Source organism: Globicephala melas, chromosome 16 (genome assembly GCF_963455315.2).
Source record: "Globicephala melas chromosome 16, mGloMel1.2, whole genome shotgun sequence".
Taxonomy (NCBI): Eukaryota; Metazoa; Chordata; class Mammalia; order Artiodactyla; family Delphinidae; genus Globicephala; species Globicephala melas.
Window position 1 is genome coordinate 59,240,328 of NC_083329.1, and position 12,760 is coordinate 59,253,087.

The following is a 12,760-nucleotide window of genomic DNA, read 5'->3' on the forward strand; positions in this document are numbered from 1 at the left end:
AGCCCTAGAATTATTTGGTGAACAACACTAATGAACGCCATGGGGAGGTAACTTTACCTTCCCAACTAATAGCAGAAAGATACGTGCAGTTAATGTATGGTTGACTCAAGGTGAGCAGAACTAAATGTAAAGAAATCACAGATTAATTTTAAATTAGAACTGCAAGTAGATAGAAAGTCAGAATTTTAGCCCTTATAACAGTTCCTGTAGTGATGTGGAAATCTGCTTAATATTGACAAACTGGTTAGTAATTGGCAGAGTAAGTCTGTAGCCTATGATGGTCTCTGCCACTTCAAATCCATTAAGATTTAGAATCAAATTCTTTAGTTTCTCTACAAATTCAGCTCACTTTCCCAACTTCCTTATTTTGGTTGTTGTTACCACTATTTGTCCAGTTTTCCAAACTAAAGACCCTGGCACAATTTTTATGTAACTCATATGTCCTGCCTTATGAGGGTACAAGATGAGGAGTTCACATGCCTTTTAATATTAAAATTAGAGGTCTTAATGCTCCTATTGTGCTTATTGAGAGAAGATCTTTCTTCCTCTCTGGAGTCCTCTTCCTCAGACAATTCCCATGATTTCAAGAATGCTTATCTGGTGTAAAGGGTCTGTCCTAATAACTACATTCACCTCTAGGAGAGAACAGTGGGAAATTTACTCAGACCCTTGAGAAATGTCAGAGTCTTCAGCCACTGTTTCAGTCGTCATCATATACATAAGTTTATCAGTTTCTTATTGCTGCTATCACAAATTACCACAAACCCGATGGCTTAAACAATACAAATTTATTATCTTACAGTTCTGTAGGTCAGAACTCTGACAGTGGTCTCATTGGGCTAAAACCAAAAGTATTGTCAGGGCTGCATTCCTTTCTGGAGGCTCTAGAGGAGAATCCAGTTCTTTGCCTTTTCTACTTTCTAGAGGCTCCCCATGTTCCTTGGCTTATGGAGCCCCTCTCTCCATCTTCACATCAGCGACATATCAAATATCTCACTTTGCTTCCATCCTCACATCTTTCTCTGATCAGAGCCAGGAAAAGTTCTTAGTTTTAAAAAAATCCATTTAATTAGATTGGGCCCACCTGGATAACCCAGGCTAATCTCCCCATATAAAGGTCCTCAATTTAATTATACCTGAAAATTTCTTTTGCCATGTAAGGTAACATATTCACAGGTTCTAGGGATTCAGATGTGGCCATTGAGGGGCCATTATTCTGCCTGCTACAGTGAGTGTCCCTATTGAGGCCACATGATGGAGGTGGTCTGGCTACGCCATTGCAGCCACTTTCCTCAGTGCCACAGTGACAGGATATTAGTGACTGGAATGGTTTCTAGTCTCAGCTACATTCTATAATACCTCATCTCTTGACTTTCATGTCCTTACTCATGATTCAAGAGTAAGTCCCTATCACTCCTAGTTCTAAGACCCATCCTATGTCAAGTGACATGGAAAACTCATACTTTTTTACATTGTGTTTTTACTTTGTTAACGATAAATAATGTAATTTCACTTCACTGTTTAAAATACCTCAATGCCTTTCCATTGTACTTGTTACAGTACTAAGCAGTCCCAGCTGATTGAGCCTTCACATACCGATCATACCAGTTTCTCCCTTGCTTATTGCACTACAATCACACTAAATTTCTTTTAGCTTCTCAAATGCACCAAGTCTTTTCCTGTCACACGATTCTCACACATGCTCTTCTCTCTCTTTAGATTGTTCTTATTCACACACTTCGGCTGGCTAACACAGGTCTCAGTTTATGTCAGTTCTTCAGAGACACTTTCCCTCTGTTATGAATCTAAATTATGTCCTTCCTATTATGCTTTTTCATAACATCTTGTCATTTTCCTTTGTCACATTTGTTTATTTACTTATTTAAGTGTATTGTCGGTTTCCGCAAAAGGACTCCAAGTTCTGTGACAGCAGGAGACATACCCGGCATTTAGCATTATTTGGGTCATATAGGAAAGTATTTATTGGGTGAATGAATTCCCACTGCCACAAGTGTAGGTTTTAACTCTATCCAATAAGTTTATAAATGCTTTAAAAGCAGAGAAGGTCTAATTAAAGTTTGACCTTCCACAGCCCAGTAGGCAGTGTCTTGGACACAGTGGTAAGCCTTCCATAAATATTTATTCAATGAATCGTGAACTACTAATCTAGATGCCACTTTCTTCTAATTCACATAGCATAATATTTCTAAAATATTGCCTCCATCATCTTAATCCCCTGGTAAAAAACCTATCCACCATTACCTATTTCATCAAATTTAGCTTTATTCACTCTCCTCACTATCAAGTTTATTTTATTTTAATTAATTAACTAATTTCCAGAGAAGGAAGGATTTATTAATATTACTTGCAGCAAGTAAGGAGAACACTTGCTTTCCCAAAGCAGTGTCTCCAAGTATGTAGTATTTTATAATCCTCACAACACATTCAACACTTATTCACTCTCTCCAATAATTTCTAATTGTTTCATATGTATGAGTGCCTTCAATAAAAGGGTCTATGTCTTCTGTTTTCGCTGCCTTTTTTGTTGGGCACACAACAAAAGTGCTCAATGTCAAGGGAAGAAACCATCATTCAAAATGTGAAATAAAACGTTGATTTATTACTTTCTATGTGTAGAAAAGCACTATGCTTGTTTGACTGTCCCTCTGCTGATCTTATCTTGTTTTTGTGAAAGACACAGTTCAGGGATTGGCTGACTTTCAAAGGTGAAAGTGGGTTGACGTCTGCTGTGGAAGCATGATTACTCTGCTGGAGAGACTGTTGACAATTGGCTGAATTTCAGAGATGTGCTCACTAGAGTAAAGCTGTTGCTGTTTTGGCTAACTTTAAAAAGTGGGAGGCTGTCCCTGACTGGCTGGTTTTTCAGAAGATTGTTCATAGGGTTGAACAGCCATTTATCTATTAATTGATTTTAGAATGACTTCTGCTCATTAGTTGTTACTGCAGCTACATAATAGGCTTTTCCTAAGAATATAGGACTTTCAATATTTCTTAAAGAAATATTTATTGATTGATTAATTTTTCAGATGTAAAAGAAGAGATTGAATGGTGGTTTACCTCCACTCTAATGTTTGACCATTCAGAGGGGAGTCATGTCATTCTTTTTCTACTCCCCAAGGTATTTGCTGTTTTCATTCTAACTAAGCAGGGATGATTGTGTTGAGTAGTCATATGTAGATTTGATACGAAGTGTCCTTTTTGGGCAACCAAATGATATTGATAGGGATAGGTTAGAAGTTTCTTTCAGCTTCACAACTCATGACTGATAATGTCACGTAAAGTTTTAGGATTGTTGTCACATTTCGGAAAATTTCAAATAATTTTATTTGTATGACTTAATAGAGTTCAGGGCACATCAGTTTTCTTTAAACTGATGACATTCTAACCAGCTTGTTGTGGATAGCCTCATTAAATTCTGACAAAAAAGGACTTACTTTTATTGGCTAAGCATTGATAAGCACTAAATCTTTAATTTTAAAATGTATACATCCAATAATTTGGAAGAATTTCTCACAGATTAGCTTTAGGCTCCCAAAGTTTCAACTTAGGTTCTCCACCACTATCCATACTTTTTTTGTTGCTTTTGTGGTACGTGGGCCTCTCACTGTTGTGGCCTCTCCCGTTGCGGAGCACAGGCTCCGGACGCACAGGCTCACTGGTCATGGCTCACAGGCCCAGCCGCTCCATGGCATGGGGGATCTTCCCGGACCGTGGCATGAACCCGTGTCCCTTGCATCCGCAGGCGGACTCTCAACCACTGTGCCACCAGGGAAGCCCTCTCCATATATTTTTGATGCTAGAACACAGGACACATTCAAATAGCTATATGGTGTCTGGCCCTGTACCTTTGTTTTACAGTGCTGGGTGGGTCAGTACAATGGGTGGTAGTACATTCTTGGATGCCACTCCTACACTGGGACAGCTGAAAATATCTTAACTATACCTAGGAATGACTGTGAATTACAAAAATATATCCCACTAAACTCAAGCCAAATGTATTCTAACTCAAGTTCCCTACAGTTAAATTATAAAAATGCCGTCTAGCCACTCCAACACCACTAGACAAGGGGAAGTGTGATGTAGGGAAAATCAGTGAGGAAAGAATTAGAAGTCTAAAGATTGCCATTAAAATTTTTACTTTCACAAATTTTACAAAAGCATATGAACGTGTGAGCATATTGCTAGGGCCCCTTCCAGGGTCTTGGAAAGGGCTAGTGCAAATGAAGTCCCCTGAAAATGAAGCTTTCTTAGCTTCACAGTAAATCTGCCTCAAGGTCTGGAGCCATTTTATTTACAGGGTAAAATGCAATTTTCAGAGTCTGCTCTATATAGGGCCAATGGATACGTTGATTATAGCTCCACTTGAGACCAAGATTTAAAGAAGAGATCTTTGCCTCGTTTGTGTCAAGGGCTCCCTGCTATTTGTTTAGACTAGTGGTTCTCAAACCCTTTGGTCTCATAACCATTTCACACTCCTAAAAAGCATTGAGGACTCCAAAAAGCTTTTACGTGGATAATACCTATCAAAATTTACTGTATTAGGAGTTAAAACAAACATGTAAAATATTTATTTATTCATTTAGAAACAATAATAAATCTGTTACATGTTAAATAACATAGTTTTTAATGAAAAATAACTATTTTCCAGAGCAAAATTAATTTAGTGAGAAGAGTGGCATTATTTTACATTTCTGCAAATCTCTTTAATATCTGGCCTAATAGAAGATTCTCATTCTTATGCATGCAATATCTTTAGAGTGAAAAAGGCAAATAAATTTTTAGTATGAAATAATTTTGCCCTGTGAACCCCCTGACCACACTATGAAAACTGCTGATTAGCGGTTCACTATATTTATCACTGTATTTAATTTCTGGTTGCCTACTCTTCCACAAGTACCCTCTCTATGACTATTTCTGTATCTGTATAATCAACTCCACCTCCTAGATAAGAGTTAAATTTTAATTATTGCTGTGCTTTTTAGCATTCATGGAAAACTTTAGAAACAATTTTTTTCACACACACACACACTGTATTTTATTTTTACAAGAGATAAATAAACGGACACCAAGCATTGTAAATGGATGACAACAACAAAAGCAACAATGACTGCAATTACCAAACACGAAACACACTCACACTATGTCATAATATTGACATTCAGTCCAGTAATCCTCCACTGTAACAGCTCCTTTACTTTGCAGTGAAAATTGATTTGTATATTTTTTGCCTCTGAGTCCTTGTGGGATTTTTTTTTTATTATTCAAACAGAAAGTCACAAAAATTATAATCATCCTCATCAGTTCACTCAGTCCCATGTAATTAATTTTTTTATCTTGATCTTTTGTTAGCACTTTTATGAATGCATCAGTTTTCCATTAGAGTTCTGAAAATGCTTATTCATTCAGTTCAGCAGGATAGTCAGTTACCAGAAACCTGTACTTGTCAGAGTCTTTTCCATGAATTCCTTGAAGATGAAACGCTTTTATAGGAACATTTTTGCAAAAGCATCAGAGTACACCCAGAACTGTCTGTAAATGACAAAAGACTTAAAAATGACCACGGTTAAAGATTTGATGAAAGTTCATAATAATGCAATTGACAAGGAAATTTAGTTACTTCTGAGATATACATTTTAAAGTAATAACTAGAATTATGACTTATAACATTTTAATGACTAACAAGTCTTAGAGAAGTCTTTCTTCCCCTTCACTGACAAGGGAAAAAATATCTCCTACATTGTCTGCTCCCTGATAGTAAGGTTTTCTTCTTTCAGGATTATAATGACTAAGGCAAATATTAGACTAAACACAACACTGGGTTCCTTATATGCTACAACACCATCTAATGCTTACCAAGCCCTTTCTGTGTGCTAGGCATGGGCTAAGCGCTTTACATACATTATCTCATTTAATTCTCACAACAATGAGGTAGGTACTGTGAGGTACCTACCGTCATTTTCATTTTGCAGATGAGGAAACTGACATACGGAGAGGTTAATGCCCAAAGTTTTACGGGACTGAGCCGTAAATTGAACCCAGAAAATCTCTGGAGTGCTTAGTCTATTATCTACTGTTAAAATATAAAAATGGGCGATAGAGCAAGATTCACATAAAAAGAGTGTAGGTGAGAGAGGGAGGTTAGTAAAGCAAAAAGCCTCAGGGCCAAGACAGCTGAGATATCAATACAGGATGTAGTGTTATTTTCCACCCGATCCTTCTTTTCTGCTTTATTTCCTACGCTTCCATGTTCCTCTTCTCAAATTTAAGCTATTTCCTTGCTGGTGGTTTCGTCGTTCAGGCCTGACTGGGGCTGATCCCGAAATTCAGGCGCTAAACAACCTGTTGAAAGAAGCGGGGCAAATCCGAGGTAACCACGGTGACGGTGGCTTGGCGAGAACCCCGCGCAGGCGCGTTACATCCCAGGCGCGACCGCCGGCCCCTCCTCTGGGCCTCAGACTCCACCAGCTGGTGGGGAGTCCTGGGCGTGGGGCGTGGGCCGCGGGTAGGGGCGGAGAGGGCCCGGGCTGGGCGCCTGCGCAGACGCCGGGACGCTGGTGTGATCGAGCTCACGTAGCGAGGGTTGCAGACCCCTCCTCCTCAGCGCAGCCGTCGCAGCCTGGAGGTTATAAAAGGGCTAACTGGCTCCCTCTGCTGCCCAGTCGCGCCGCCAGCGGGCTGAGGGAAAGGGTTAGGTGGCCGGCCGAGCGCAGGCGACCGGGGACTGAAGAACGCGCAGCCCTCCCGTGCCACTTCCCAGGTGAGACGCTCCTCCGACCTTGGGGACTGAGGCTTAAATCCTTGGGCAGCCGTGGTCCTTCTCGGGTGGCTCTGGTGGTCTGGTCCCTGCCCCCTCTCGTGGTATGGCTCGGGGGCAGGGGGAGGCTCCCCCAGTTTACTACTACTGGCTCAGTACCTTCTCTCCTGGAGACTCGGCCCCTCGCCCTGCGCCCCGCGTCTCCTGGGTGCCCCAGAGGCCCTTCTGCCCTCCTCCGTGCTCCTCTTCCCACCGCCTCCCAGGTTGGCGCCCCCGACTGTTGGGGCTGCGGCAGCATCAGTCTCCGCCCCGGGGACCAGCACTTTCTTGAATATTCCTTCCTGAGGAGGAATCACCCTGTTGAGTTTTCCGAGCTCCTCTCCTACCTGGTCCTGCCTAAAAAGCTGAGGAGTACGCGAGGGTTTTCGGCCTCCACAGCAGCAGATGGTTAGCGTGCGGCAATGGAGAGCGGTTTTTAAAGCTTATAGCTGACGGGGAAGCGCTCGGGCATTTTTATCCTGCCGAAGAGTCGTGGGGTCTGGGAAGAGGACCTGCCCGCGGAAGTTCAGGCTTTACTCATCTGTTGCGCGCAGCGGTGCTGCCGGAGCAGCTGGAGGTAGCCCCGGGCGGCGAGTTTCGGGCGGCTGGGTTGAGGAAGTCGGCTGTCAGATCCTCCAGTCAACTGGGAAGCTAGTCTTCTTCCTTCCTTCTTCTGCCACATAAATTTTTTAAAGGCACATGAGCTTCTCCCCTCCCCCTCTCTTTCTCTCTGCCAAGTTTGCTGCTTTTAAAAGTCCACATCAGTAAATGGAATTCTTTGGCTGTGTGAGAACTTTGAATTACGTGGATGGACCCCAGCTGTATGTTTTAAGGGGGAGGAAGAATGGTTCCATAAGTATGGGACCATTTCTCCTAAATAATCGATTGTATTAAATACAGTCAGTTTTTAGACACTAACAATTTAGGCGTTCTGGGTAGAGTGGTGAAGACTTGGAATTTTGCACTGTTTGCTTTAAGAAAGGGATGAAGAAGAAACTAGATCTCCTTTTAGGAATTGATCGAAAAGGCCAAAGCGGCTTGCCAATTTCGACTTAACTGTTTCTGGTTTCTCTGAGAGCTATGGACTTTCCCTTGGAATGCACTCTGAAGGGATGAAATAGCCACTACTGAGTGGGGGAAGGGAAAAGACGTGGCAGCAGTGTTCTTTCATCAACTTTTGCCTTTTTTTTTTTTTTTATAGGTTCGGGGAAGAAACGTATTTCCCTTTTTAGATTTAGATGTAGCTTATGAATGAGGCTAGTCTTTTCCTAATGTGATGAAATATTCAGTCCTCATAGCAGGAACACTGGAATTTAATTTATAAAACATTTAGAAGGGATTTTTCTGATCAAGTATCTATGGAAAAAATGGATACGTTAAGGAGGAAATATTTAAGAAGCTGAAAGTGAACAACCGTGAATAAGGTTTTTTGCCTTGATTTAAAATTTAGACATTCAGCAATTTTTCTTTAACTTTGACTTTTAGCCTGTGAATATGATTTCTAAATCTTAACGATGAACTTCAAATTTTACCTTTTCTTTCTGTGGGAAGCATAGGTTTCATCATTTACCTTTGAAAGTCATGTCAGTTTTGGTTTTGGTACATTATGCTTTAAGTCCTGCCAATATTTTAGATGGCCGATGGCAAATGACTCTTATTTTTTAATCTATTTTATTTTATTTATTTTTGGCTGCCTTGGGTCTTCGTTGCTGTGCGCGGGCTTTTCTCTAGTTGCGGCGAGCGGGGGCTGCTCTTCGTTGCGGTGCGTGGGCTTCTCATTGCGGTGGATTCACTTGCTGTGGAGCACGGGCTCTAGGCGCGCGGGTTTCATTAGTTGTGGCTCACGGGCTTTGTTGCTCCGCGGCATGTGGGATCTTCCCAGACCAGGGCTCAAACCCGTTTCTCCTGCAGTGGCAGGCAGATTCTTAACCACTGCGCCACCAGGGAAGCCCACAAATGATTCTTATAGATTTAACATAGTTACTAGGAAAAGTTACTAGGAAAAGGACTACTCTGTGTCTTTAGGTGAATAATGCTTTGATATCTTAAAATGAGTTTTATTTTGAAGTACTGAAAATCAAGGATTTTGGTAAACGGATAATTTTATTGGCCATTTTGTATTTTGGTAACTAAAGTAGTAACAAAAAAAGATGAAAAAAATGTGTACAACTTTTATTGCAGAAAAATTTAGACAGTGTAAAAGACTATTGAAAAAAGAAAGCTTTGTATTACCAGGGTAGTCCAGGTTGTTGCAGGGGAATCTTGGCTTTTTGGTAAGGAGATGTTAACCTTTTCTAATAGTGCAGAGTGGGTTGTATACTGACAAGCAGTATCTTTCATAGGGCAAATATGTTCAAGCTCCTGCTTTTATTCCAGGGATGCAACCATGAAGCTTGTGAGCCTTCACTTTTGTGGAAGGAATGCCTTATTTTACTTAGCAGTTATTAACTGGGAGGGATGTAATTACATCTCTTAGATTTGAAAAGTGTCCCTATGAGATACATAGTAGTAGTTCTCAACCTATTTTGAGGACATGAAATCCATTGAGAATCTGATAGAAGGTGTGGACCCTGGGTCTGAAAATACAAGTATACACATCTGTGTGGAATTTTAATTACCATTTTTCAGATACTCTCTCCCTCCACAAGTGCATCTATAAAATGCAAAACCCTAACCCTACAAGAACCAAAAAGTAAAAGGTATGGAGTAAGGACATCTAGGTATCTTGAGGCAGGGTTTCTTGAATATTTTTGAAAATTGAGCTGGGCTTGTAAGTCTGACTGGACTTGACTATATAGATGACCTTAATAAACTTGCTAAAAGGGTTTTAACAGAAGTAAGTTGGTTGGAGAATTGTTGAATTGCTAAATTGCCTAGGCAATGGTACATCATACTGGCCTCACCCCAACCCCTTACATGTTGTAACATATCTTTGGCTGTACTCTGAAAGTGGAAAATACTTTAAGGTAAAGAAAAAGTAAATTGAACAGGCCCTTGGCATTACACTTTATTGCTCTTCTGACAGTGAGATCTTGAATCTTATAATTACATAATGGGTGTGTGTGTGTGTGTGTGTGTGTGTGTGTGTGTGTAAAATGAATGTGTAAGAGACAAGCCAAATAAAGTGTGTATGTGTATTTGTGAAAGCTTCATTAGTTAAAGTTTCATTTGTGTTTCTACTCAGTGAAATTTATTTGTATAAAGGTATCCTCTCATTAATTTTCTTCTAGCCAAATATTGTGCCTCAATAAAAACTAATGACGCTCAAAGGACTTCATTAAGGTTACTCCAGCAGTTTTGAACTTGATATAATGAAAAACATTCCTTTTCCTGATGTTGCTTTGGATGATCAGTATGACTATTAGTATATTTGGTTGTGTATTGGCAAAAAATACAGTATAGAGATTCATGCTTCTTACATAGTTGTCATCAGTGAATGAGCACTATCTTGGACTTCTTCCGCTTCCTGCTTAGTGTTTTATATAAATATGTCCATGTTTTGGTTTACATATTTTTCACTTAAATAGTGATATTATAATATATCAAAGTAATATACTCAGTCTTTCTTGTTGGGCATTTGAGCTATTTCTTCATTATAAGTAGTGTGAAGAAAAGGCTGTAATTTAATGCTTTATTTTATCTACCTGTTTAGCTACAGTAAACTTTGGGATTGGGCTCTGAGAAGGTTTTTTAATCAACCTGATAACAACTAAAGCACTTTACAATTTATAAAATGTTGTTTCATAATATTATATAATTTAATCTTTAAAATAATTCTGTGAGGTGGTTTTATATCATCCCCATTTTACAAATAAAGAAACGGAGATTCCAAGTCAAGTAATTTGCCCAAGAATTAGTAGTCAAAATTAGTAGTCAACAGTGAACATTGAGATGAAGCATCAAATGGAAGAATCTTCTGTTATGTCTATAGCAGTGAAGAAATGGATTCTATTAAGTGTGTTGTAAAAATTTTGGGAGAAGATGCTTTTGTAAAGTTTCTGGGGAGTAAGTAATAGAAATGGAAACTTGTAAAGTATTAATCACTAATTTTCAGATGTCTATTTTAAGCTATTTTCTGTTTTTCTGAATCTATATTTTTTAAGGTTTTTCACCTCAGTACCTCGCACTGTTGCCCTTATAATTTCTCAAGCTTTTCAACCATGAACTGTTTTCTGAAAAATTTTAAGAATTTCTGTTACAAAGGGAAATTTGTGTACAAAGTATGTTTAGTTTTAGAGAATGAGAGAAAGAGGTGTTTTCCTTGATTCAATATTGTGATCATTAAGTATTAGCATCTGTTACTATGTTCTGAACATTGTGCTGGAAGAATCATGATAACATGTTTGAATTAACGTACAGAATAGAGGACAGCTACATAGATTTATATGCTTAATTGTTTTATTTGAGAGTGTTTAGTAAATATTGATTAACTAGTTTTAAGTAGGCTCAAGACTTCTCTTACACTCTAATCTTATATTAACTGGATTTTCAGGTCTGATTCTTTCAAACAATGATCAATAAATAATTATTTTAGTGCTTCTTAAACCTAGTTGTTGAATTTAGGTCCTCAAAGCATTACTTGCTGTATACATATGGCCTTTGTTCTTGCCCTCTTGTTCCAACAACCTCCCCCCCTTTTTTAAACACAGACAAGATTTTATTCATATTCAAAAGTTGCTTGAAGACGTTCTCAAATTTGCATACTCTCAAATTTACCAGTCTTTAAACCTCAAAGGTATTTTGAGAATAGATCTCAATTTACTGTTTGAATAAAAAAATCTTAAATAATGGTATTTGTGAACAGTAATCATAGCTACCAAGTGATAATGTTTTATAGGTAAATAAAGACACTAACATATGACATAATAAGGGTGATTACTAATAAAGTAATTGGTATACTGTAACAACTTTATCGAGGTATAATTGATATACAGTAAACTGCACACATTTACAGTGTGCACTTGGTAAGTTTTGACAAAAGTATATACCCATGAGATTGTCAACACTGTCAAGATAAGGAACATTTTCAACACCTTCAAGAGTTTCCTCATGACTCTTTGTAATCCCTCCCTCCTGCTCCTTCCTGCCCTTTCCTCATCCCCAGGTAACCATTGATCTTTTTATGACACTTAAGATTTATTTGTATTTTTGAGAGTTTTCTGTAAATGGACTCATAATAGTATGTACTTTTTGCAGAGGGGAGGAGGGTGTCCGGCTTCTTAAACTCAGCATAATTATTTTGGAATTCATCCACGTTGTTATGTGTTTGTTCCTTTTTATTGTTGAGTAGTAGTATATTGTATGGCTATACCACAAAACTTTTTTTTTTCCCATGTACTAATTGATGGACATTGGGGTTGTTTCCAGCTTTTAATTATTATAAACAAAGTTGTGATGAGCATTCACAATTCACATATAAGTCTTCGGAGGAATATATACTTTCTTTTCTCTTGCATAAATATCTAGTAATGGAATAGTAACATATGTTATAAGGAAATATTTCTTCCCAGATTGTGGCTTGTCTTCATTTTTTTTTTTTTTTTTTTTTTTTGCGGTACGTGGGCCTCTCACTGTTGTGGCCTCTCCCGTTGCGGAGCACAGGCTCCGGACGCGCAGGCCCAGCGGCCATGGCTCACGGGCCCAGCCCCTCTGCGGCATGTGGGATCTTCCCGGACCGGGGCACGAACCCGTGTCCCCTGCATCGGCAGGCGGACCCTCAACCACTGCGCCACCAGGGAAGCCCGTCTTCATTGTTTTAACAGTGTGTTTCAAAGAGCAGGAACTGTCTCTAATCATGGACAGAATGTCTATGCAGAAAATCGGAAAGATTGTTCAGAAAGCTCCAGCCCTAATAAGTGAATTCTGCAAGGTTGAAGGACAGAAGGTCAATATATAACAATCAGTTGTATTTCTCTATAGTAACAATGAACAATTAGAAATTAAAAT

The 12,760-nt window shown here is 39.2% G+C and overlaps 1 protein-coding gene across 3 annotated transcripts in view; it reads left to right on the top strand.

The window, feature by feature from the left end:
* The first annotated feature begins 6,572 nt into the window (after positions 1–6,572).
* The window catches only part of P4HA1 (prolyl 4-hydroxylase subunit alpha 1), a 93,075-nt gene continuing 86,887 nt past the window's right edge, over positions 6,573–12,760 (top strand). Inside the window, exon 1 of one of the 3 annotated variants that reach the window (XM_030862570.3) lies at positions 6,573–6,778. The gene's annotated coding sequence lies outside the window, so the exon portion shown is untranslated. Of the gene's footprint in view, positions 6,779–7,248; positions 7,392–12,760 lie in introns of those variants that run through there. The other 2 variants (XM_030862571.3, XM_060286098.2) reach the window with 2 other exon arrangements.